This window comes from Chiloscyllium plagiosum, unplaced genomic scaffold (assembly GCF_037043375.1).
Source record: "Chiloscyllium plagiosum isolate Xiang-an unplaced genomic scaffold, Cpla_swu_hap1 HiC_scaffold_8, whole genome shotgun sequence".
NCBI classification, from domain to species: domain Eukaryota; kingdom Metazoa; phylum Chordata; class Chondrichthyes; order Orectolobiformes; family Hemiscylliidae; genus Chiloscyllium; species Chiloscyllium plagiosum.
This window is the reverse complement of record NW_028270146.1, coordinates 70703553-70728428: the sequence shown is the minus strand read 5'-3', so window position 1 is coordinate 70728428 and position 24876 is coordinate 70703553. Positions and strand designations below refer to the sequence as shown.

The 24876-nt window shown below is 40.9% G+C and overlaps 1 protein-coding gene across 11 annotated transcripts in view; it reads left to right on the top strand.

Annotated features, from left to right (window-relative positions):
- The window catches only part of npas3 (neuronal PAS domain protein 3), a 1348016-nt gene that overhangs the window by 690799 nt on the left and 632341 nt on the right, over positions 1-24876 (top strand). The gene's annotated exons all lie outside the window — the stretch shown is intronic.

Below are 24876 nucleotides of genomic sequence, written 5' to 3'. Positions count from 1 at the left end.
AATATTGTCTTCCTCATAGCTCATTGGTCTGCTGAGGAAAAACTATATGATATTTTGTCTCTTGCAGGGTCAGTGCTACCTTATTGGATTCTCAGGCATTTCAAGGCAACGTAGTTGTCTACATGCAGTCTGAATAATTGAAGAGCAACTGATGATTGAACTTTCAAAAGGAGATAGACTTCCCTTTTGGGATAGACTTCACTGCGCAGCACTCAGTTATGATATGCTGACTGATGTTTTCAGAGCTTCCTACATAAATTTCGTGCCATTTGATGTTAATACATTGTCTCACTGATTGCTACTTTTTACCTAATGATCAGTAGGAAATGTACTGTGCAGATACTTGAAGTCGGTTCACTCAAAGATACCAAATTTACCATCAAATGTATAATAAGAGTTTATTCGGCCTCAGAAAATGTCAAGGAGTGCAAAAATACCAAAGTCCACATTCCTTTATACTAAGCAGGGTTGGTGCCAATTAATAAATGATTAACCAAAGTCCAACCCTAGCACATTCATTCTGAAGTTTGTTTCAGTTAGCTCAATGATGCAAAGCTCTGTCATGCTGTTTTGGATGGCTTTCCTGGAAGTCTTCACCCTCATCTTCTACTTCATTATTATATAGTTATTTTGTCTGCGGCCAGGACATTCTTTTTTTTTCTCTCAGCTTCACTTATGAAGGACACACTTTCTGGGTTACACTTCAAGGCTCCATTACTGTGGTCCAGGGGTCAAAACCTCAATTTTAACTGGGTGTATGGTCTGTTCCACTGTGTCCCTGATGGAAGCATGAGTTGTACTCCTTATGTCAATCTGAGTATTTCATAATGGTATCATGGGCCATGTTTGGAAGGGGCACCCTTGTCTTACAGCAGCCATCCCCTTATACCCAAGGACCTTGAAATGAGGCAGGAACCCATGAGTTACCAAGTTTTTCAGATTCGCAGGACTGCATAGATATCCAAAATTTGGCAATGATGGTCACATATAATTTGAGCATTAATGGATTGGAAGTACTTTCTGTTAATAAACTGCAAATTGGAGATGGGACATTCTCCAAGCAATGAGAGTACAGTTGATAGTGTTTTGTACCTGAGAAGCTAGTGAACGAACTGCTCAACTTCTCTTGCCATGGGAGAAGGATATCGACAGCTGTGATCTGGAGGAAATGGCATCCAAGATGCATTAATAGGTTAAAGATTGAGAGAGAGAGTCATAGAATCATGCTGTACAAAAGAGGCCCTTAGGCCCATAGAGTCTAAACCAGCAAAAGTACTCTAAATCTACATTAGTCCCACTTACTAGCATTTGGCATAAGGCTTAAATGTCTTGAAATTTAAATTGCTCATTTAAGTACTGTTGAAGGTTGTGAAGTTTCTTGCCTCAACTACCCTCCCAGGCAGTGCCTTTCAGATTTCCACCACTTTCTGGGTGAAAATTCCTTTTCCACAAATGTCTCTAAATATCCTGCCTTTCATGAGTAAATTATACCTGTTTGCTATTGACCCTTGAACTAAAGGTAACAGCTGCATCCTATCCACCTTGTCCAGGCCTCTCATAATCTTACACACTTCAATCGGGTCTCCTCTAAGCCCCCTCTGCTCTAAAGAAAACCTGATTCTATCAAGATTCACTTCTTAGCTAAAATGCTCCAACCCAGACAATATCCTGGTGAATATTCTCTGCACCTCCTTCAGTACAACTTCTTCCTTCTGATAGCATGGTGACCAGAACTGCACACAGTACTCCAACTGTGACCCAACCAACAGCTCCAACATAATCTCCCTGCCCTTATAATGCCTTTCGACTGAGAAAGGTAAATATCCCGTATGCCTTCTCAACTATCCTATTAACTTGTCCTTCTGCCTTCAGGGATCTGTTTCTCTGAGCTTCCTAGTGAGCTGTCATTCATTGAGTACTCCCTTGTCTTTTTACTTCCAAACTCTTCAGACTCACACTCTTTTCACACTCTTCAGAGTTAAATTCTATCTGCCATTGACGTGCCCATCTCACCGACCCATCTATATTCTCCTGTAACCTAAGACCTTCTTCCTCATTATTAACCATGCGGCAAATCTTCATAAACTTACTTATTGCCCCCTTATTCTAATCTATATCATTTACGTATCATGAATAATAAAGGATCCAGTTCTGATCCCTGTGGTACACAACAGGGCACCATCTTCCAATCATACATACATTTCCTTCTGGAACTATCATCTGTCTCTTAAACCAATTTTGGATCCAACTTGCCACAATGCTCTGAATTCCATGTGCTTTTACTTTCTTTATCAGTCTCTCATGAGACACCTTGTCAAATCCATATAAACTACATCAACTGCAATATGCTCATCTACACTCCTGATTATGTCTCAAAACACTCTGTCACATTTGTTTGAAATGACCTCCCCCTGCCAAAGCCATGCTGACTATATCTGTCTTCAACTGTTCCCCAATCCTCTGGCACCTCCCCTGTGCTCAAAAAGGAATTAAAAATTTGGAGTAGTACCTTTGTAATTTCCTCCACTGTCTCCACAGCTGCCGGAGGCACAATTCATCCGGACCTAGGGGAAATCTGTTGACTTTTAAGCTGGCCAAAACCTCCAATACCTCACTGGCTATGTTAATCAACTCAAGAACCTCACAATCCTATTTCTCGAATTCTGTACCTACATCCTCTTTCTCCTGAGTGAAGACAGAAGTAAAGTACAGGGTACTCCCTTAACACTCTACGGAAGTCCCTGGTTTCTCATACAGCCCCTTCGGTCACTAATGGTCCCTATTCTTTCTGAAGAAGGGTCACTGGACTCAAAACATACCTTTCCCTTTCTCTTTCCATTGATTCTGCCAGACCTGAGTTTCTCCAGTAATTTCTGTCTTTGGTTTAGATTTCTAGCATCCACTATTCTTTGTTTTATATTGCCCTCTCTCTCCTTGGTTATCTTTTTTCCCCTTTAATAAACTTACAGAATGTTTTGTGATTTTTTTTCCCTAATCTTACCTGCCATCTTTTTTTCCCCCTTTGATGTCCTATTTGCTTTTTTTTAATTCTGCCCTGCACTTTCTGTACCTCATTAGTGCCTCTTTTGATTTGCTCCCTTTGTACCTGTTAAAAGCCTCTCCATTTTTATCCAGACCTGAATATTTCTAGACATTCAGGATTCTCTGGCCTTGTTGCTCCTACATTTCAACCTAAAGGGAATATGTTGAGCCAGTATTCTCCCCAATTCTTTTTTGAATGCCCTGCACTGTTGTGCTGTAGATTAACCACACATAACTGTTCTCAGTATGTTTTGGTCAGATCCTACCTTGCTTTATAAAATCTGTCTTTACCAAATCCAAAAGACCTTTTTTGCAGATCATCTTGATCCTTTTCCATAACAAACTTAAATTGTAGTATGTTGTGGTCGTTATCACTGAAATTCACCCCCACTGCCACCTCACACTTGTCTGACTTCATTCCCAAGAATTAGGTCAAATGCTGCACTATCCCTTATTGGATTCTCTGTTTTAATATAAAAAGCCCTTAAGAATTCATTTCAAGAAATATGGTCCCTTTAAACTTTAAATGTTTTGACTACCCCAATTCATGGACAGGAATTTGAAATCCCCTAATATAATTAACTCATTATTATTGTTACACACCTCAGGTGAATTGTCCATATATAGAGAGTCATAGAGAATAGAGCTGTACAGGATGGAAACAGAGCCTTCAGTCCAATTTATCCATGCCAACCAGATATCCTAAATTAATCTAGTCCTATTTGCCAGCATTTAGCCCATATGCCCCTCAACACTTTCTATTATGCTCACCCATCCAGATGCTTTTTAAATCTTGTAATTGTACCAGCCTCCACCACTTCATCTGGCAGCTATTCCACACATGCACCACCCTCTGTGTGAAAAGGTTGCCCCTTAGGTCTGTTTTAAATCTTTCCTCTCTCACCTTAAACCTATGCCCTCTAGTTTTGGACTCCCCCACCCTGGGGAAAATACCTCATCAGTTCACTCTGTTATGGGCCAGGCCAGACCCTTCAAAAGATTTCTAGAAGGTAGCCCAGACCCTAAATTTGCTAGTTGTTTTAAGCAGGTGTAAAGTGGGATATTCCAGGAGAGAATCAACTGGTCAAACTATATAGTTTTAATCAAAGCAGAATTTAATTACACAAGATTGCTAAATGTAACACAAGCAGTAGAAAACAGAATACCAAATAACAACCTCTTCGAAAACCCAACAGATCATCCCAGCTTAATGATGCTGTTCCAAGTACTTGCAACAATCCCCATAGATATCCCTTGGCACAAAAGATAAAATCAAACACAAGTTCTTACATGATAGAAGTCAGAGAGTACCAGCCTGGACCTGCTTCTGTGAGTCAAGCAGCTTTTTCCACACTACTGCTAAAAACCAAACCAAGCCAGAGAAGAGCTGAGCTGGGAGAGCTGGCGACACTCTTTCATTGTACATGTGTTTTTTTAAACACTTGAAAGCCTCTGCCTGAGGCAGTATCTGTGAGCTGTTATCAAATTGGCCCTAAGATCCAATACCACAAACCTTTCAGAGTCCGTGTCATTTATGAGCTATCTGGAAGAAAAAGCCAGGGACTGCATAACCTTCTTAAAGGAGCAACTTTGTCACAATCCTATCCACACCCTTCATGATTTTATAAACCTCTATAAGGTCACCCTCGGCCTCTGAAGCTCCAGGAAAAACAGCCCCAGCCTATTCAGCCTCACCCTATGGCTCAAACTCTCCAACCCTTGTAACATCCTTGTGGGTGTGTTCTGAACCCTTTCAAGTTTCACAACATCCTTCCCATAGTGTATATCTGCTCTTTTATTGCCTGTTGACTATTTGGGGGCCTATAGCACTTTTTTACTTCTCAACTCACAAAGTGTCCCAAGGTATCATCCCTCCTTACTACAGTAACTGACTCCCTAATTAGTAATGTGGCACCACCTCTTCTTTTATACTTACCCCTGTCCGGCCTGAAGATCTTATACTCAAAATGTTGAGTTGACAATCCTGCCCTCCTTCAACCACATCTCAGTGATGGTAACAATATTACAGTTCCATGTGTCAGTCCATGCATTTAACTCATCAACTTTACCTCCGAGCATTTAAAAACACCCATCCATCCTCACATTTCTCCTTTGAAGCATAACATTGCTGAACTGCTTCTGCCTTGCTTCCTGTACTAAAGTAGACCACACAGGTCCTCAGTTTCTTGTTAAAATGATCAATTGGTATAAAATTTCAGGGCAGCTGTCATGCAGACATCCCATCCTTCTGACTGCAGGTCCTACTCCAGTGGTGACATAGTTCAGGGTAGATGTGTCAGGATGTCATTAATTAGCACCTGCACTGTCTAATAAACAGCTTAAAAAAATTATAGTGGGGCCTCAGATGTAGGGTCTCTACATACACCTCCACTTCCTTGGTGGTTCTTGCATTTTTCCATCTGGAGGCAGCAACTACTGAAGGTTACTGGGTTTGCTGATGAAGTCATAATTGCTGTTTCCTTCAAAGTTATTTTCTGAGTTGTACCAAGATTATGATTATTGGAGGCATGGCACTCTCCATGTAAAACCTATGAGCAGATAATCTGCAGAGTATCAGGAAAAGAACACCGTTTTATTGAAAGAACTCATTAGCCCTCATATTCATCGCATCTGTCCTCATGCTATGCTTTATACATTGTGACATGGAGGCTTTGTAAGGAGATCAATATCATGCCACGATAAAGAGAAAATCTGTGTCATTTTATCCAATCACATGTTGCACAACCAAAGGTTTTGTGCCACGTTGAGAATATAATTGCGCCAGTAATCCACCATGATAGCTTCCTGCAATGAAAAACCTCCCTTCCATATCATAGACCATGCCCTCACTTACTTATGATGTGGAGATGCTGGTGTTGGACTGGGGTGGACAAAGTCAGAAGTCACATGTCAGGTCAGGTCATAGTCCAACAGGTTTATTTGAAATCACATGCTTTCAGAACACTGCTCTTTTATCGGATGAAGACTGTCATGTGACATCAGACTTCGCTTACTTATGGTTCAGAGTGCGAATGTAGTAGATGCAAAGGGTTGTCATGAAGTGCTGGCTATAGAGTGCGTTTGTGAAATGGGAATTTCAAGTTTTGCTTTTACGTGCCTGGCTCCCTCGGAGCCAGCTCTCAGAGTGAACAGGATGTTTGACACTCCTGTTTATTTATCTTTTTTTTCCCCATTTACATGCCTGGCTCTCATTTCAATGGCTTAGCTAACATGACAATAAGGCAAATGATGTGCACAATGTAATGGTTATGATTTCTTGAGGCCATAATTATTTAGAGTCATAGAGATGTACAGCATGGAAACAGACCCTTCGGTCCAACCTGTCCATGCCAACCAGATATCCCAACCCAAACTAGTCCCACCTGACAGCACCCGGCCCATATTCCTCCAACCCTTCCTATTCATATACCCATCCAAATGCCTTTTAAATGTTGCAATTGTACCAGCCTCCACCACGTGCTCTGGCAGCTCATTCCATACACGTACCACCCTCTGCGTGAAAAAGTTGCCTCTTATATCTCTTCTTTATCTTTCTCCTCTCACCCTAAACCTATGCCCTCCCCAACCCCAGGGAAAATACTTTGTCTATTTATCCTATCCATGTTCCTCATAACTTTGTAAACCTCTATAACATCACCCCTCAGCTTCCGACGTTCCAGGGAAAATTTGTTTATTTCAATGCACTCTTGGACAATGAATATGCTAATGAAGTGCAGATTGAAGTCAGATGGGTGGTGTTACTTTGGAGGTATGTTTTTAGGAGAGCCTTTAGGAGAGTGTCCATTTCTCTGGCCCCCAAAAAACAAACAGCAACTTATTCGACCTAATCAGCATGTGATGCTTGCTGTTTTATGTAGCTATTGTGCAGCAGTTGCGCATTGCTCCAGCTTTGTTTCAGTGTCCTTGCAAATAAGATATACCTGTAATGTACAAATCTCTCCCTTCCTTCATATTCCCTTGTCTGTTGCTGTCTCTGTGATAGCTATGGTCATTCAGCATTCCCCATTTCCATTATGTCCCTTTATACAAATATTAATATTAATCCTTTGGTAAACAAAGGATCAAAGAGTTTGATAGCCATAGAGCATGCAGGGACATTGTTCTGAAGAACTATTGCATGATGATGTGAAAAGCATTTGGCAAGCTGTAGCCTCCAGATACCCATTCTTTTCTCTGTGAAGAAGAGAATTGCCAGTGACATATCAATAAGATGAATTTGGGTTTTAACAAGATGCAGACGCATGGAAATAAGGTGAGATTGTGAAGTTGCCATTTAAGGCTTGATGAATTTGAGAAACATTTTCTCAATATCAAGAACCTGGTGTTCTTTGTTCTTTATTGCCATTTCAGGAATAACAAAATTATACTCATGAATTTTGAAGCCATTATGAACCCACCACCTACTCCACCCTACCTCCACCAAACCCTAGCACAAAACTGACCTACAATGCACAACCAAAAGCATTAAATGGACATGTGGCATTGTAACACAATATTAAACAAGTGTAACAGCCCTTCAGTGGAGGACTCGTGATTCAGAGATTCAGGTAGGGACTCAGGTTTGAATCACACCATTGTATTTGGTGGAATTTAAATTACCAATCTGGAATTAAAAGTTTAATAACTTTGTTGGAAAAACTTAACTGGTTTTGTTCCTGATCTCATTATAACCTTTGTCCATACATGGACATAAGAGCTGGAGTACAGTCCTGAGGTAAGAAATGACTGCCTTGATATAAAGGTCACATTTGACCAAGTGTGGCATTAAGGATCCCTGGCAAAAAAATTCGAATCAAAGGGAATCAGGAGAAAGTTCACCACTGATTTGAGCCCGACCTGGCACAAAGGAAAATGCCTATGACTATTTGAATTTGGTCATCCAAGCTCTAGGACACCTCTATCCTGAGGAACTCTTGTAATGTTCTTGTCCCAACTATCTTCAGCTCCTCTCCAGTATAAGATTGGAAGTGATGATGTTCTCTTATGAGTATACCATTTTCAGCTCCATCATGGCTCCTCAGATCTGGAAGCAGTCCATGTCCAAATGCAACAAAATGTGGACAATATCCAGGCTTGGATTGAAAAGTAGCAAGTAACATTTGCAACACATAGGTACCAGGAAATAGCCATCCCAAAAAAACATTCCTTGACATTCAGTGGCATTACTATCACTGAATCTCCTTCTATTAATTACCCTGGGAGTTACCATTGACCAGAAATTGAACGGTGCAAGCCACATAAATACAGTGATTCCAAGTGCAGGCCAGAGACAAGGAATCCTGCAGGTAATAAAGCACCTCCTGTCTCCGAAGGCCTGTCTACAGTCTACAATGCACAAGTTAAGAATGTGATAAAATACTGTCCACTGGATTAGTGCAGCTCCAACAACCCTGATTCAGTCCAGGCCAAAATAGCCTGCTTGATTGGCACCACCACCAGATATTTCCCTCCTCACCCCTATGTCGCTCTGCAGAGACCATTCTCTTCATGGCTCCCTTGTTAGTTCCCTGCTCCCCACCAACCCTCCCTCCACCTTCCCTTGCCACTGCAGAGGTGTAAAACCTGCATCCACACCTCTCCCCTCACCTCCATCTAAGGGCCCAAAGGATCCTTCCGCATCTGACAGAAGTTTTCCTGCACCTCCACACATCATCTACTGTATCCATTGCTCTGGATGTGGTTTCCTCTACACTGGGGAGACAGGATGCCAACTTGCTGAACATTTCAAAGAATATCTCTGGGGCACAAGTACTAAACAACCCCAATTATTGAATGATCCTTATATTCTATAGCTTATTCAAAGAATGGAATCTTGTACAGTACTGCATTCCAAAAATGTCACATTCCAGTTCTTCTGTTAATTACAGTTTTGAGACAGTAAATGGATTTCATAGCAGATGGTTATGGTTGACAGCAGATCAAATTCTAGACATGCTGTGGAGAATCATAATTAACTTTAGAATAATCTTGAAGACCGCTGAGACATTGCCTTTGAAAAAAGGACTTATTCTCAACAAATAATCCCCATTAATCTTCATTTTAATTGATTGCAAACGTTTTGGTTATGACTTTTAAAAGCACTAGGTCTGATGTGAATAATGTAGCTGAAGTGAGACAACAATGGATGCAAAACAATCATTACTTTATTTTTTGAGATCACAGGTTAATCTCAGAATGGCTTTTAAGTACTTATTTCATTTGTTACGATAGTGGTAAATATGGATTATTGGATATTAACTGCCATCATGTGATTTTTTTAAAATCACTGACACCTTCTGTGGACTAAAATGTTCTGTAAGGAGGAGGAAATAAAAAGGTGAAATTACTGCACTGGTTATCAGACCACAGATTGAGGCAAACTTTGTGAAATCCATGTGGAATAAACAAAGCTGTCTGTATTGAAATTCACACAACACCAGGTTATAGTCTAACAGATTTATTTGGAAGCACTAGCTCTCGGACCACTGCTCCTTCAGCAGGTAGGTTTGGAAGAGGATCATAAGACACAGAACTTATAGTAAAAGATTAGAGGGTCATGCAACTGAAATGATATATTGAACAAACCTGCTGTTAAGTCTTTCATCTTTTAGAATGGGTTGCAGGTTTTGGTTCATTCATACGTAAATCCCAGAACTTCTTTTAAGTCACATTCGCGATATAACTTAAGGTTTTATTTTAAAAAGTGACATCTCAGCTCAGACAATGCATTAGAGGTGTGAGGTTAGAGTCTGTCTATATCCCAGTCTTGGGTCAGACTGGTTCTAGTTCCAAAGTAACAATTTATAAAATATTACATGGATTGACTGCCTGTAGATTGAGCGCTTTTTGAGCAAAATAGGATTTATCTGCAAATATCATTCAGCAAATGCAAATTCACTCCATAGATTTGTGTGTGTTTCGATGTGAGAGAGTGCGTGTGCGCCCGTGCATGCATGTTAGTATGTGAGTGCGCATGAAAGAGTGTGTGTTTACATGTGCGCATGCTTGGTTAAGTGTGTGAGTGTGATGGAGTATACGCCTGTGAGAGGGTGTGCACATGGGCGTGAATGCAGGTTGTCTGTGTATGAGAGAGGATCTGCGTGAGTGCGTATGCAAGTGTGAGTGAGAGAGTGAGTGTATAGTGTATAGTGTAGTGGGGTCACCTGTAGTGTGACATGAACCCAAAGTCCTGGTTGAGGCCATCCTCATCAGCCTCTCCCCTGCCACTCTGCGTTGTTGCGTATCCTCAAGTCAGCCTTGGAGGATGGTCACCCGAAAATTTGAGGCCGAATGTCCCTCATTGCTGAAGTGTTCCCTGATTGGGAGGGAACACCCCTGTCTGATGATGTATTGCATGGTGTCCATTCATCTGTTGTTGTAACGTCTGCTTGGTCTTGCCAATGTATCATGCCTCAGGGCATCCTTTCCTACAGCCTATGAGGTAGACAAATTTGGCTGAGTCACATGAGTACCTGCTGCATACACTACCTATCATGTACGCAGCAAGTAGTACTCATGCAGATCCTCTCTCATCCACATGCTATCTCTCCTATAACATATACACACCTCCCACACTCATACTCATGCGCACACTCTCACGCGCACACACTCTCACAGGCGTATAACTCCATCACACGCTCTCACACAGTATACCAAGCATGCATACATGCAAACACACACTTCATGCGCACTCACACTCACGTGCACACTCTCTCTCATGGACGCACACAAATCTATGGGGTGAATTTGCATTTAAATTTGCAGATACATTCTGTTTTGCTCAAAAAGTGCAAAATCTGCAGGCAGTCAATCCATATAATATTTTATAAATTCCTACTCTGGAAATAAAACCAGTCTGACTAAAGATTGGAACACAGACAGACTCTAACCTCACACGTTTAATGCATTATCTGAGCTGAGATGTCACCTTTTTGAAATAAAATCTTAAGTTATCTTGAGAATGTGACATAAAAGAGGTTCTGGGATTTACATAAGAATGAACCGAAACCTGCAACCTCTCCTAAAAGATGAAAGACTTAACGGCAATCGAGATTTGTTCAATATATCGTTTCAGTTGCATAACACTGTAATCTTTTGTTATAAATTCTGTGTCTTATGATCCTCTTCCAAAGCAACTGATGCAGGAGCAGTGCTCCAAAACTAGTGCTTCCAAATAAACCTGTTGGACTATAACCTGGTGTTGTGTGATTTCTAACTTTGTCCACTCCAGTCCAACACCAGCACCTTTACATCTTGTATTGAAATTATCATTTTTATCTGAAGGCATCAAAACCAGATGAGTGAGTCAGCGTCAAGAAATTCACATCTCCTGATTAATTCACATTGTAGTATAATTTCATATATTTGCAGGTGAAAAGTTCACCTTTATGGCATGCATTTAATTTTATTCTGGGGGTTGCACTTTTCATGATTTTATCCAGGCTAAGAATGGGTAACACAAACAGGCCATCAATTTATGTTGAATCTGAGCTCAATGCATAGTTCTTCCTAACTGATTCTTTTTAACATAATAATGATGGATGTTGTTTATTTGCTGATACTTCTCCAACAATTTCTATGCATTTGCAAAGTGATATTTACATTGTTTTTAAGACAATTCTATTCCTTTCATTTCAATTCAATTGAAGTTCAATTCAAGTGACTTGGTTACTTCATTTTGCTGATATTCCATGAAGTGTGCAAATTTAAAACTATATATCAATATAATTCTACTTCTTGAAGCAGCTAAAACAAAATGCAAGTAATTATTTAGCAGTTACAGTATATTAAATTTGCTATTTGTAAAGAATGCATCTTGGATGGATGTGATCATTCTCCAATAAACAAATACACTTGCAATATCAACTTTTTATCATTAGCTTCTGGAAAATATTGTACTTCCAACTAAAGATTTTCAGGTACATACTTGCATTAATAGGAGGGAAATTTGATTTGTTTTGGCTTTTTGTGATCAGGCAAAGTAATTCACTGACTGTAAGAACTCAATGCTTCAAAACGTTGGTAATGAAATGGATTCCATGGCAGCATTAGCTCAGGGACTGGAAGCTTAAAACTGCAGAACTACTGGACACATGCTTTCAACCATCTGTGACTTTTCTTAACACCCTGATTTCGAGAACAATAGAATGGTGCATGTGCTAGAAGCATGCAGGTGGAATGCTGAGGTATTACATAATCTGCTATTTTAGACAATGTACATTCAGTTATTGCACTCTCTTAAACACACACAAATGAGCATCCATCAGCTGAATGAGGAACTCTTTTTGACTTGCATAAACTAATCATATTAATGGCTGTACTCTGTTATTGGAGGAGTTTTACAAAATGTTTGATTGAAAGTAATGCTGCCTCTTGACAGGGAAGTCAGAAGAGTTGATGGGTCTGTTAGAAAAAAGGCTGCTTCAATAATGAGACCTCTGTATGATCGTGTAGTTTTTGCTGTCCATGTAGCACCTTGGTCCCAGAGGAATGCGGTTTCATTTTTACTGTATCATTTGTATATGGTTAAATGAGAAATAAAGCTACTCTTGACTCTTGTAATGACAGTCAGTACTTTTTAGGATGCAGTATGACTTGCACAGATGATGATGATGAGGAGAATCTGTTTGCAGAAGGAAGAGTAAGGGATTTTCAATTGGCAGCTGCATCTACCAAGGATCTTTTATGGAGCACTTTCTCTAAATCCACCACCACTTGAAGCTCTGTTAAAGGTGTCTGCATTCATCAAGGAGACTGTGCCTGAGCTATCCCACTAACTACAACAAAACAGAAGCATGAAGACCAGTCTGCCAATGTTGCTCAATTTCTATACCAGTGAATCCTTTTAGATGAGAAGAGATAACATTAGCAACATCTCCAACACCCTGTTGATTTAAATTTGAACAAGTTCTGATAATCTGATTCCCAAACTATATCAGCCAAAATTTTCTGGGTCCTTGGGGACAGGGCAAGAGGAAAGGTGACAAAATTGCATGGCAAGACATTGGCAGGTGTCTGATGTCCTTCTGCCACCATATCACTTTGCCAGCTACTGACAAATTGGCAGATCAGCTACCTCACAAAGTCACTTCCTGCTTTCATAAGCATTTTTGCATTTCCGGATTGGCCCACCATCATATTGGGTGCCCACACAGTAAATCTTGACAGCCTCTACTTTCTTTTTGGACACTCCTCATCACACAGGGACTTGCTCATGGCAATGACCACCTTCACTGCTATGGTGCCACTGGTAGACATCAAAACTTGCCCATCCCAACCTCTAGAGCCTGCCTATTCCCACTCCTAGAATCGCTGATCCACATGCCCCTGCAGTTGCACCCTCAGTGATGGCCACCATTAGCAATGACACAATTAAGGCTTCAAAGCTGTTAGCCCTCTTATTGGTCTAGCAGCTTTTGGAGCGTGCCACTATCCTGAATTGGATGGCATCACTTAATTCAGATCCAGTAATATGCCTCTTCAGGTCCCAGCATTAGTGATAGTGTTGTCACCTCCTGCTTTCAATGCTGGCTGTAGGATTTCTTCAATCCCAATATAATTCAGCACATTATCACCCAGTGTTGCTGTCCTGCCCCAATCCAGAATAAAAGCCATCAACAAAAAAACTAACCAAATACTTCATTGAAATTGAAATATTTTCCCCTCAATATATGAACTGGAATTTTATGCTTACAAAATCGATTAGATGCACTTTTATCGTGAGATAATAAGAATTATGGTGGCTATGTTATCATTTTATGTTATGAGTTGCCCACCAGCGGCCTATGCAATGTAAGATGCAAAACAGCACACTTGGTGTAAGCCTTCAACGGTAAAGGGAGAAATTAAAACAAGACTAAAACCATTCTTAAGTGCACATTGACTGGCCATCTCGGGCTTTCACCTGGTTCCGAGGTGGTAGGCCATCCATCCAACTCCTGCCATAAGTAAATTGCAGGGCAGAAATGTACAGGTAGGCATTTGGAATCAAGCCCATGACATTATTTCAAACTTAACACTCCACCCATGTGCCAAGCTATTCCTAAGGGAACATAAAATTCAGCCTCATGTCTCTGTCATGGCAACTGGAACATTTGTGCCACTCCATCATCTGTTTTATTGAGAATACTTTGCATGAACAGATAAAGAGCCATTTACATTTTGTTTTAATGACCGTTGCGTGCAGATACACTATTATTTTAGATCCTCAATCCTTTCTGACCCACTCTGTCTGTCATTATTCATGCAATACACTGTTCTATCATCTCTACATTTCTCTTTTTCCTCTTTTGCCTTTTAGCTCAACCCCTTCCTCCTTGTTTATTTAAAATCCCTATCTAACCCAAGTTAAATGCTTTTCTGGAACTCTGGAGCCCAGTTTTAGTGAAGCGCATCCCTAAAGAGGCAAATACTTATTTCTTAAATACATGTTCCAGTGTCCCATGAATCAAAAATCTTATTTTCCCACCTCTGTTGAGCCATGTGTTTATCTCTCTGATGCAAAGTCACTGGACTTGAATCATTAACTCTGCTTTTTCTTGCAGATCCTGCCAAACTTGCTGAGTTTCGCCAACACTTTCCATTGTTGTTTCAGATCTCTAGCATCTGCATTTGTTTTATCTCACTAATCTGTTTGAGCCAATGCCAATTGATGAATTGCTCAAGCAACAAGACAGAGATAAAATCTTTGATAGTCCGGATTTCAACTTCAGCCCTAACTCCTTGAAATCTCTTAGCCAAACATTATTCCTAGTTTTACCTATGTGGTTAATCTTATACAGATTATGATAACTGGATACTCTCTCTTCCAATCCAAGTTTGCATCCAGTTGTGAGGGGCTGTCTTCAACTGGGAAGCAGACAATACAACTTTGGAAATTCCTAGTTGCAGCTGCATGGTGTGGAATTTGTTCCCTGACTGCGTTGTTCCCTAGCACTGGCAAATTCCTTTTCATTCCCTACTTGTATTGCTTCCTGCACCATGCTGCCTTGGCCAGTTTGCTCATCCATCCTGCTGTCCTCCTCTTCATCCACACAAGTAGCAAGCACCTCGATATTGTTTTGATGAAAATCAAGGACTGAAGCTGCTTTGTAAATGCATGCAGTATCTCCATGCTTGACTCACTCTTACAATGTTTTGTCCCTGACCATTGACCGACTCTCTAAAGTTCTATGAAAGCTAAGGTGCCTCCTAAAACAATGTTTCAAGTATCTCCCCTTCCCTGAGAGAATAAACTATCTCAGACTCAGATCTCAGTGATTGGAAAAAAAGCTCAGACTCCAGCTCAGAAAATCCAAGATCAAGTTGCTCAAGCTGTAGGGCAGGTATGTTTAGAAAGGTCTACAAGGCATGTCAGATTCCAACATGTTTCAGTCACTGTGAACAATCCCCCCTGCAAACGGAGGCTAGGAAGGAAGCTTATATCAGTGACACGGATACAGGCTTGTGACTGGGCCTGAGACCAATTAAGTCAGTCATTGCTCCTCTATTTAAGAGTGATTTAAACTGTCTCATTTTAATTCATAATTTTTAAAAGGTGGCTGAACATTTTTGTAGCCTCCATGTGAAATTAAGGATTGTAATTTTTTTGACTGCTAATTGAACAACCGAAACTTCACATTCCCAACCAAGCAAGAACATTGGAGCTCTCATGTCAGTTGTTATGTGGCAAAAGATATTGAAGTCTAAAAAGATCCAGAATTAGACCACCAGTATTATGCAAAGTTTGTAGTTACAAGAACAAAAATAATCAAAGATATTTGTTTGTGACCTTTAAATAATTCAATGGATCATGTCTATTTACATAGATTATTTCAGCTAAATAAGAGGAAATAAAAACAAGTAAGCAGCCTCAAACTATATTAGAGTACAAGAGTTTTTTTTACAGCAATATTAACTTTTGGATTAGTTTATTAGAAAAAGTAAATATAGAATCTGAAAGGTTCTGGATATCCTATTTTCCCCCCATCTCCAAATACATTGGAATGCCAGACAAACTGTGAATATAGTTTAGATCATTGGCAGATGTAGACGGTATCATGGATGTATAAACCGACCAGATGGACCAGTTTTTTGTTTCTTTTTATGTATTTAAAAATACATTGAAATGAGTTGAAACATAAGATTCAAAACTTCAAACTATTACTATCCAACTTGGATAAAAATAAATATACATTTATTTCTACAAAATTTCACATTTAGAGTTAAGGATTTATTTTCTAATGTTAAATGTTGATTCAGATAATTTGACAATGTATTAGAAAGGTTTTTAACCAAAACTGTTTGCATATTGACAAGATTCCTGTCTCCACGTGGGAATTGAGATATCAACAAGTTTTGTAAGTTTTCAATTCATGTAATGTGATGCTGACTAAACGTTATGCTACCAAATTGTACAGTACAAAGCAATTTTGCTTGCACTGTGATTTTTCTTCTATTGTTCTTTTTCCAATGTGTTAAATAAGAACATAAGAAGTAGTAGTCCATTTGGCTCCCTCAAGCCTGTTGCCTCCAGTCAATTAGACCAAAGAGTCACAGAGGTCTAAAGCACAGCAAAAGTCTTTCAGCCAATCAAGTCAGTGCTGATCAAAAACAATAACTTAACTATTCTAATTTTATTTTCTAGCAGTTAACCCATAACTTTATATGTCTTGGCAAAATAAGTGAACATCGAAAATGGTTGATCTGATATGACCTTAACTCCACCTTCCTGCCTAACTGCCATAACCTTGAGTTCCTTGTTAATTAAATATCCATCCAGTGCTTTGAATATATTCAATGACCCAGCCTCTGGTGCTCCTGAGAGAAATATTCCTCCTCCTTTTCACCTTAAATGGGCATGCTATAATTTGAAACTGTACCTCCTTTTCTAGGTTACTCCAAGCAGAAATATCTTTTTAGCATCTATTCTGTCAAGTGCCCTCAGAATCTTGTTTTAATGGGATCACTTATCACTCTTCTAAATTCCAATAATATAAGCCTGACCTACTCAATATTTCCTCCTAGGAATCAGCCTGGCAAGTCTTCTCTCAGCTGCCTTATATGCAATTATGTCCCTTTTTAATAATATGTGAAATAGTAATAATTAAAAGAAAAATAGGGTTAATATGTTGGGCAATTTCAATCTACCGAATATTAATTGGGATAGTCATAGTATAAAGGTTTAGAGGAAAAGGTTACTTGAAAATGTTTTTAGGAGAGCTTTTTCTTTCAATATGGAGAAGGTCTAACAAGGATGGTACAGTGATGTGCCTAATTCAGGGGAATGCAGCAGGATAGGTGTTCAGGATGGTAGTGGCAAAGCATTTTAGTGATAGCAATCACAACATGATATGATTTGAGTTTGTAATGGAAAAGGCACAAGAGGGTTTGAAGAAAGGATTTTAGATTGGACAAGGCAGGTTTTATTTAAAAAATGCAAGATATAAACAAAGTAAACTAGGGACAATTAGTTGAGGGTAAATCTACAGCAGAACATTAGGAAGAAGTGTGATTGGCATTTAAAAAGAAAATGTTACATTTTGCCAGCCTCTGTGGCTCATAATGTTTTTTTAATGCACAGGGTTGTTAATGCTCACTTACAGGTTGGCAGCTTCTATAGCCTTGATTTGCTTTTAGGCACACAGGGAGATCCAGGCAATTTGTCAGGGTGGGGAGCACTGAACAATTAATTGATCAATCAAATAGAGGGTGGACATATCACTGTGCAGTATCGTGCTAAGTTAGAACATAGAGCATGGTACAATACAGCACAGAACAGGCCCTTCAGCCCTCGATGTTGTGCCGACCTGTGAACTATTCTCAGCTCGTCTCCCTATACTATTCCAAAATCATCCATGTGCTTATCTAAAGTTTGTTTAAATCTCCCTAATGTGGCTGAATTGACTACATTTGTCTCTATCAAATACTCTCTTAGCCTTCTTCTTTCCAATGAGAACAGACCCAAGTCTCTCAGCCTTTCCTCATAAGACCTTCCGTCCAGACCAGGCAACATCCTGGTAAATCTCCTCTGCACCTTTCCAATGCTTCCAAATCCTTCCCGTATCGGGTGACCAAAACTGTACACAATATTCCAAGTGTGGCCGCACCAGCGTTTTGTATAATTGACATCACATCTGCAATATTGTGCCAGCAGTTTATATGTCAAATGCAGTGCATGCGATTCAAACAAATGGTTATATCTGAAAGTCAAATGGGATCAATTTTATTGTGGTGAAGGGAGATCTACAGTTAGCCTGGGTATACTCCCACAATTGGTCAAGGCGATTGTCTGATTCCAGAACAGGAGATGGTCTATAAGAAATCAGATTTTTTTTTATCCTACCAGAGTATGGGGATCCATGTCTTTGCAATACAGAGATTGTGCCACAGTAAGTCCTGCAGGTCAAGTGCAATCCCCCTGGCGATTACAAGCCAGCCAATCAGGATGCTATGAAAACATCGATCCATGGGTGTGCCATAATGTTTTGGAATTGTTCTGCCAAACCAGTATAGGCTAGACCATGGTCAAACCAGTGAGTTTGTTAAATGAACATTAGGCTTATCAGAGGGCAGTCCATGGATTCCTGGGGAAAGAAAAATATCCAACTCTTGAGATTGGCATTATTGTAGTGGGTTGCTGAGGTAGTGATGATTGTAATAAGGGCAATTGTAGGTAATAGCGCAGGACACCATGGAGAATAGAACGGAACCGGGCACTCTGGAAAGGGAAATTCAAACAAGTCATACTGGCCTCATGGAAATTTCAAAAGTTGTGGGTCCTGAGGTGAAGTGGGACATTGATGCTTACAATAAAGAGGCTCAATAGAAACATGGAATTGCTGAAAGTCTTCTGTATTACAGCAATGACAATATGGAGGATTTGAGGTGTACTGCCTAATAGGAGAAGCCTGCAAGTCACTCATACTGAAACAAGGTTGGAATCTTGCCATGCTACATTGACAGTCAACTGTACAATAATTGCACAATGGTTTGCACTGCATGCATAGTGTGTGGAGTAAATTACTGCTTTTTCTTTGGAGCAGAATAAATCTTTTGAATTTTGAGGCCCTCCTCGAAGCAATTGCAGTAATTGTCCCACCACTAATACACTAGTGCAATCCATTTGACTTCAGTTTGAACTTCAATTAGCAGATGATTCATAATCAAGAATACATATTAAACATGATGGTCTCAAGTAATCATGACCACATAATAATTGCCTCCATATCATGTCAGATCAGCAGCTGTAATGAGGGCAAGGCACTTACAAGTGGAACCTGAGGTTTCCACTTGACAGCCCCATTCTATTGCAAGTGCTGGGAGACAGCGCTTTGCAGCTACCACATTTGCACACCAAATGGTAAATATCCAAAGATGGCCTGTGACATGGAAGGGAAACTTTTATTTGAAGTGTGGATAGCTAATATAATGAATTACTGACATAATTCTACTACAAATAAAGAATTAAAATGTTGATTGTGCGAAGTTCATTTGGATAAGATCATATACCTCCAAGCTTCTTTTAGAAGTATGACAGTTACCCCCTTTGTGTGATTGCATAAAGTGAGGCTTTACCATGCTAGATGTGAGGAATCAGGAGTTTCTGCAATACATTTGTATTATCTTTTTGCCATTACCGACAGCTTTTGTGCTCACTGATCTCACATGGAGATCATCGTGTCTTGTGTACTTAGACATTGGTGGCACTCCAAAGACATGTAGATGGAGACCTCAATTAATACTTTGTCAGGAAGTACGATAAGAAGATCAACTTCCAGTGTCGGCCAGAGCCCCCAGACAACCTTGTTTCAGTATGAGTGATTTGCAGGCTACTCCTTTTACGCAGTGCATACTCACTTCCTCCATATTTCCTTTTGTGTTGCTGTCTCTCTGGTACAGAAGACTTTCAGCAATTCCATGTTTCTATTGAGCCTCTTAATGTAAGCATCAATGTCCCACTTCACCCCAGTGCCCACATCCTCCAGAGAGAGAAGGAGCAGGTGAAGGTCCACTAAGCAGGTGGATGAGAGTGATCAGATCAGATCCTGCATTTCCAGGCCTCACTTCAACCATCATGAAAGGATGTTCTGGCCCATTATTATTGAATTGTGTCACCTACTGGAGCAGGGCTTGTGCTTGCAACAGACCATTTGTGTCCTACAGATGAATTCTCCATGTTTGGACCGCTCATGCAGTATTGCCTAGAAAGGGGTGTCCTGCATCACTGTGTCATACTGTGCCCTTCACAACTCAAGCTGCCAAGTGAATGTCTTGGATGTCAATGGGAGAATAACAGCAATTGCCTGTGGATGCATTTGAGAATGAGGATTGCATGGCCATCCTGTCTTAGTGGCTGTCAGGTGCATGGCTGCGCATAAGTTTTATGTCAGCAACTTGTTTCAAGAAGTAATTAGAGACCTTTTGTAGCATGTCTCAATCTTTTACCCAAAATGCATCCAGGATGTAACTGATGCCACTCTCTGTAGAACACAACCCTGGATTTCTTTCCCAATTGATAACGAAAGTCATGTTCAGCCAGTGGGATGCTGTATGATCACTGGTTACCCACAGGTGCTGGGCACAATCAGTTGTACCCTGTCGCCAACCTGAAGTATCGCTCAACAAGGAAATCTTCTACTCCATCAGTGTTAAAATTATATTGGACCATTGATCCAAATTGTGAAGGTCTGCAGCAGATATGCTGAGTGCTGCCACGACTGTTTTTTTTAAAAGAAGAACTCAAAAGTTCCTGCCTCCTTCCACATGTCTTGGGCCATACATGATCACTTTTGGCAGGCAAGGATTACTCCCTCAAATCCTTTTAAAAAGATGCAGAGCTACTCACTTTGCTATCAGGGCCAGTGGAACAGACCATCAGCTTCCTAAAGATGAAGTTTCTATGTCTGAACCATTCTAGCAGGTCTTTGCGGTATAACCTACAAAGAGTTTCCTGTTTCAATGTGTTACGCATAACCTTTACACAAGAGTCATTAAAGGGGATGTCTTGGATACCAATGAAATGGTGAATAATAATACACTTCAGCAAATGAGGATGAGGACATTAACTGAGAAGGCAGTCAAAGAAAGTATGACAGACCAATACATCAGTCCTAGAGGCCAAAAGTAACAATTGAAACCTGGTTCCAGGATAAAAAATAAATTGTGTTTCACTATTATTCAGTTGTAATATTTGTAATATGGCAAGCAACCTTGCTTCATGTAAAGTACATGTAGACCTTGGTATTTTTATAATCCTTAACCTTTTGTATTGCTGAATTAATGTCTAGTTATTAATCTGATATGCGTCCTATGATCCTACTTTCAAGTATCTGCATTGTGTCATATTGGTTGTTTGGAGAAAAGCAGCAGTCACTAAGACATTGCACTAATATCTCATGAAGTTAAGCACACAAGCTGTTAAGGCTTCCTTCAGAATACTATATCTAAGAGTAGCGCAGTTAAATGTCTCATCTCATGATAGACAGAAGAGTTAAGGTGCTAGTTGCCCTGAAAGTTTTAAGCACCTCTGAGGACAGCACTAAACCTGCAAGAGGCTGCAATTTGGACCTGGTAATAGTCAGCTGGAAAAAGGAGTGAAGGACTGCCCTTCCTCCCACCATCCCATCCATTAAGACCTCCAAGTCCCTGTCCATGAACTTTCTTTTCCTTTGGGCTATGTCTTTGGAGGATGGCCGCATCCCCAAGGATATCCTGTATAGAGAGCTCACATCCAGGAGGAGACCCACTGGGCATCCCCAGCTGCCTGATAATGATGCCTGCATGAGGGACATGAAGGCGCTTGATATCGTTACGGAGTTCTGGGAAAGGCTTGCAGCTGACAAGATGGAGAAGCACCCTGAACCAACACCTCAAAATACCGGGAAAAGAAATTGATGAGTGCTGCAGCAGACAAGTGGGCATGAAGGAAGGAGTGCAGCAGCTCTTGCAGATCAATGAGCACTTACAGATGCGACCTCTGCAACTGTCACTCCAGTATTAGTTTCATCAGTCACAAGCGATGTTGCTTCAGGGAAGCAGAAACCTAGAACAGTGAGGATGCAACCCAGGGTCAGCCTTGACCAAAAGGGGCCTCATGTCAAGCACCATGTGTGAGGGCTGGTTGCTGGCTTAAAATGTCTGATGTCTGAATTGATTGTCTGAAGTGTTCAGCTGGATGTGTACATGCATGAAGTGGCAAACACTTCTACCTCACGTATCTCTCTCTTACTCTCTTACTCTCTCTCTTTTGCTCGCGCTCTCTTGCGCTCTCTCTCTTTCTCTCTCTCTTTCTCTCTCTTTCTTTCTCTCTCTTTATTTCTCTCTCTTTATTTCTTTCTCCCTCTCTTTGGCTGTCTCACTCTCTTGCTCTCGCGCTCCCTTGTGCTCTCGTGCTCTCTCGCTCTCTTTCTCCCTCCCTCTCTCTTTCTCCCTCTCTCTCTTTCTCTCTCTTCCCCTCTTTCTTTTTCTCTTTCTGTCTTTCACTCTCTCGCTCTCTCACTTTCGCTCTCTCTCACTCACTCTTTTGCTTTCTCTTTCTCTCTTTCGCTCTCCCTTTCTATCTCTCTTTCTCTCTCTGTTTCCCTCTCTTTCCCTCTCTTTCTCCCTCTCTCTTTTTCTCTCTTTCTCAATCTCTCTCGCTATCTCTCGCTCTCTCTCGGTATCTCTCTCTCTCTTTCACACTCTCTCTCTATCGCCCTCTCTCTCTCTTTTGCCCTCTCTCTTTCACCTTCTCTCTCTTTGGCTCTCTCTCTTTTTCTCTCTCACTCTCTTGTTCTTTCTCTCTCTCTCTTTCTCTCTCTCCTTCTCTCTCCTCTCTATCCTCTCTCTCTTTGTCTCTCTCCTTCTCTCTCTTTCTCGCTCTCCTCTCTCTCTCCTTCTCTCTCTCTCTCTTTCTCCCTCACTCTTTTTCTCGCTCTCTCTCTCGCTCTCTTTTTCTCTCTTTCTTTCTCTCTCTCTCTTTCTCTCTCTTCCTCTCTCTCTTTCGCTCTCTCTCGCTTTCGCGCTCTCTTTCTCTTTTTCTCGCTCTTTCTCTTTTTTCTTTCCCTCCCTTTCTCCCTCTCTCATTCTCTTTCTCTCTTTCTCTTTCTCTATTTCTCTCTCTCGCTATCTCTCTTTCTCTCTTTCTCTCTCATTTTCTCTCTCTCCCTCTCTTTCTCTCTTGCTCTTTCTCTCCTCTTGCTCTTCCTCTCTTTCTTTTTTCTCTCTCTTTCTCTCTCTTCCCCTCTTTCTTTCTTTCTGTTTTTCACTCTCTCTCTCTCTCTCACTCTTTTGCTTTCTCTTGCCCCCTTTCGCTCTCTCTCCCTTTCTCTCTCACTCTGTCTCTCCCTCTCTTTCTCCGTCTCTCTTTTTCTCTCGTTCTCTCTCTCGTTATCTCTCTCTCTCTTTCGCTCTCTCTCTATCGCTCTCTCTCTATTGCTCTCTCTCTATTGCGCTCTTTCTCTTTCGCCCTCTCTCTCTTTCACCTTTTGTCTCTTTCGCTCTCACTCGTGCTCTCACGCTCTCTCTCTCTCTTTCTCTCTCGCTCTTTCTCTCTCACTCTCTTTCTCTCGCTCTCCTTCTCTCGCTCTTTCTCTCTCTCTCGCTGTTGCCCTCTCTCTCTCTCTCTCTTTCTCTCTCTCCCTCTCTTCCTCTCTCGCTCTTTCCTCTTGCTCTTTCTCTCTCACTCTTTATTTCTCTTGCTCTCTCTCTCTTTTACGCTCTCTCTCTTTTCTCTCTCTCTTTCTATCTTTTTCTTTTTCTCTTTCTCTCTCTTTTTCTCTCTTTCTCTCTCACGCTGTCTCTCGCACTCTCTCACACTCTCTGTCTTGCGCTCTTTCTCGCGCACTCTCTCGTTCTCTTTCTCTCACTCTTTCTCTCTCTCGCTCTTCCCCTCTGTGTTGCTGTTTTTCTCTCTCTCACTTTCCCTCTCTTTCTCTCTCATTTTTTCTCTCTCTTTCTCTTTCTCTCTCTCTTTCCTCTCTCTCCTTCTCTCTCTTGCTCGTTCTCTCGGCTTGCTCTTTCTCTTGCTCTCTCTCTCGCTATCTCCCTCCCTCTTTCGCTCTCTTATTATCGCGCTCTCTCTCTGTAGCGCTCATTCTCTATCGCGCTCTCTCTCTTTCGCCCTCTCTCACTTTTGCTCTCTTTCTTGCTCTCTCAAGCTCTCTCTCGCACACTCTCTCTCGTTCTTTCTCACTCTTTCTCTCTTGCTCTTTCTCTCTTGCTCTTTCTATCTCTCTCTTTCCCTCTCTCTTTCTCTCTCTTTCTCTTTTTCTCTCTCTTTTTCTCTCTCTCTCCCTCTCTTTCTCTTCGCTCTTTCTCTCCTCTTACTCTTTCTCTCTCACTCTTTCTTTCTCTTGCTCTCTCTCTCTCTTTTACTCTCTCTTTGTCTCTCTCTTTTTCTCTCTTTCTCTCTCATTTTCTCTCTTTCTCTTTCTCTCTCTTTCCTTCCCGTTCTCTTTCTGTCTCTCTCTATCTTTCTCTTGCTCTTTCCCTCTCTCTCTCTCTTTTTTCTTTTTCTCTTTCTCTCTCTCTTTCTCTCTCATTCTATCTTTTTCTCTCTTTCTATCTTTTTCTTTCTTTTTCTCTCTTTCTCTCTCTCGCTCGTTATATCTCTCCCTCTTTCGCGCTCTCTCTATCGCTCTCTCTCTATTGCGCTCTCTCTCTATTGCACTCTTTCTCTTTCGCCCTCTCTCTCTTTCGCCTTTTCTCTCTTTTGCTCTCTCTCGTGCTCTCACTCTCTCTCTCTCTTTCTCTCTCGGTCTTTCTCTCTCACTCTTCTCTCTCGCTCTCTTTTTCTCACTCTTTCTCTCTCTCGCTCTTCCCCTCTGACTCGTTCTTTTTCTCTCTCTCTTTTTCCCTCTCTTTCTCTCTCATTTT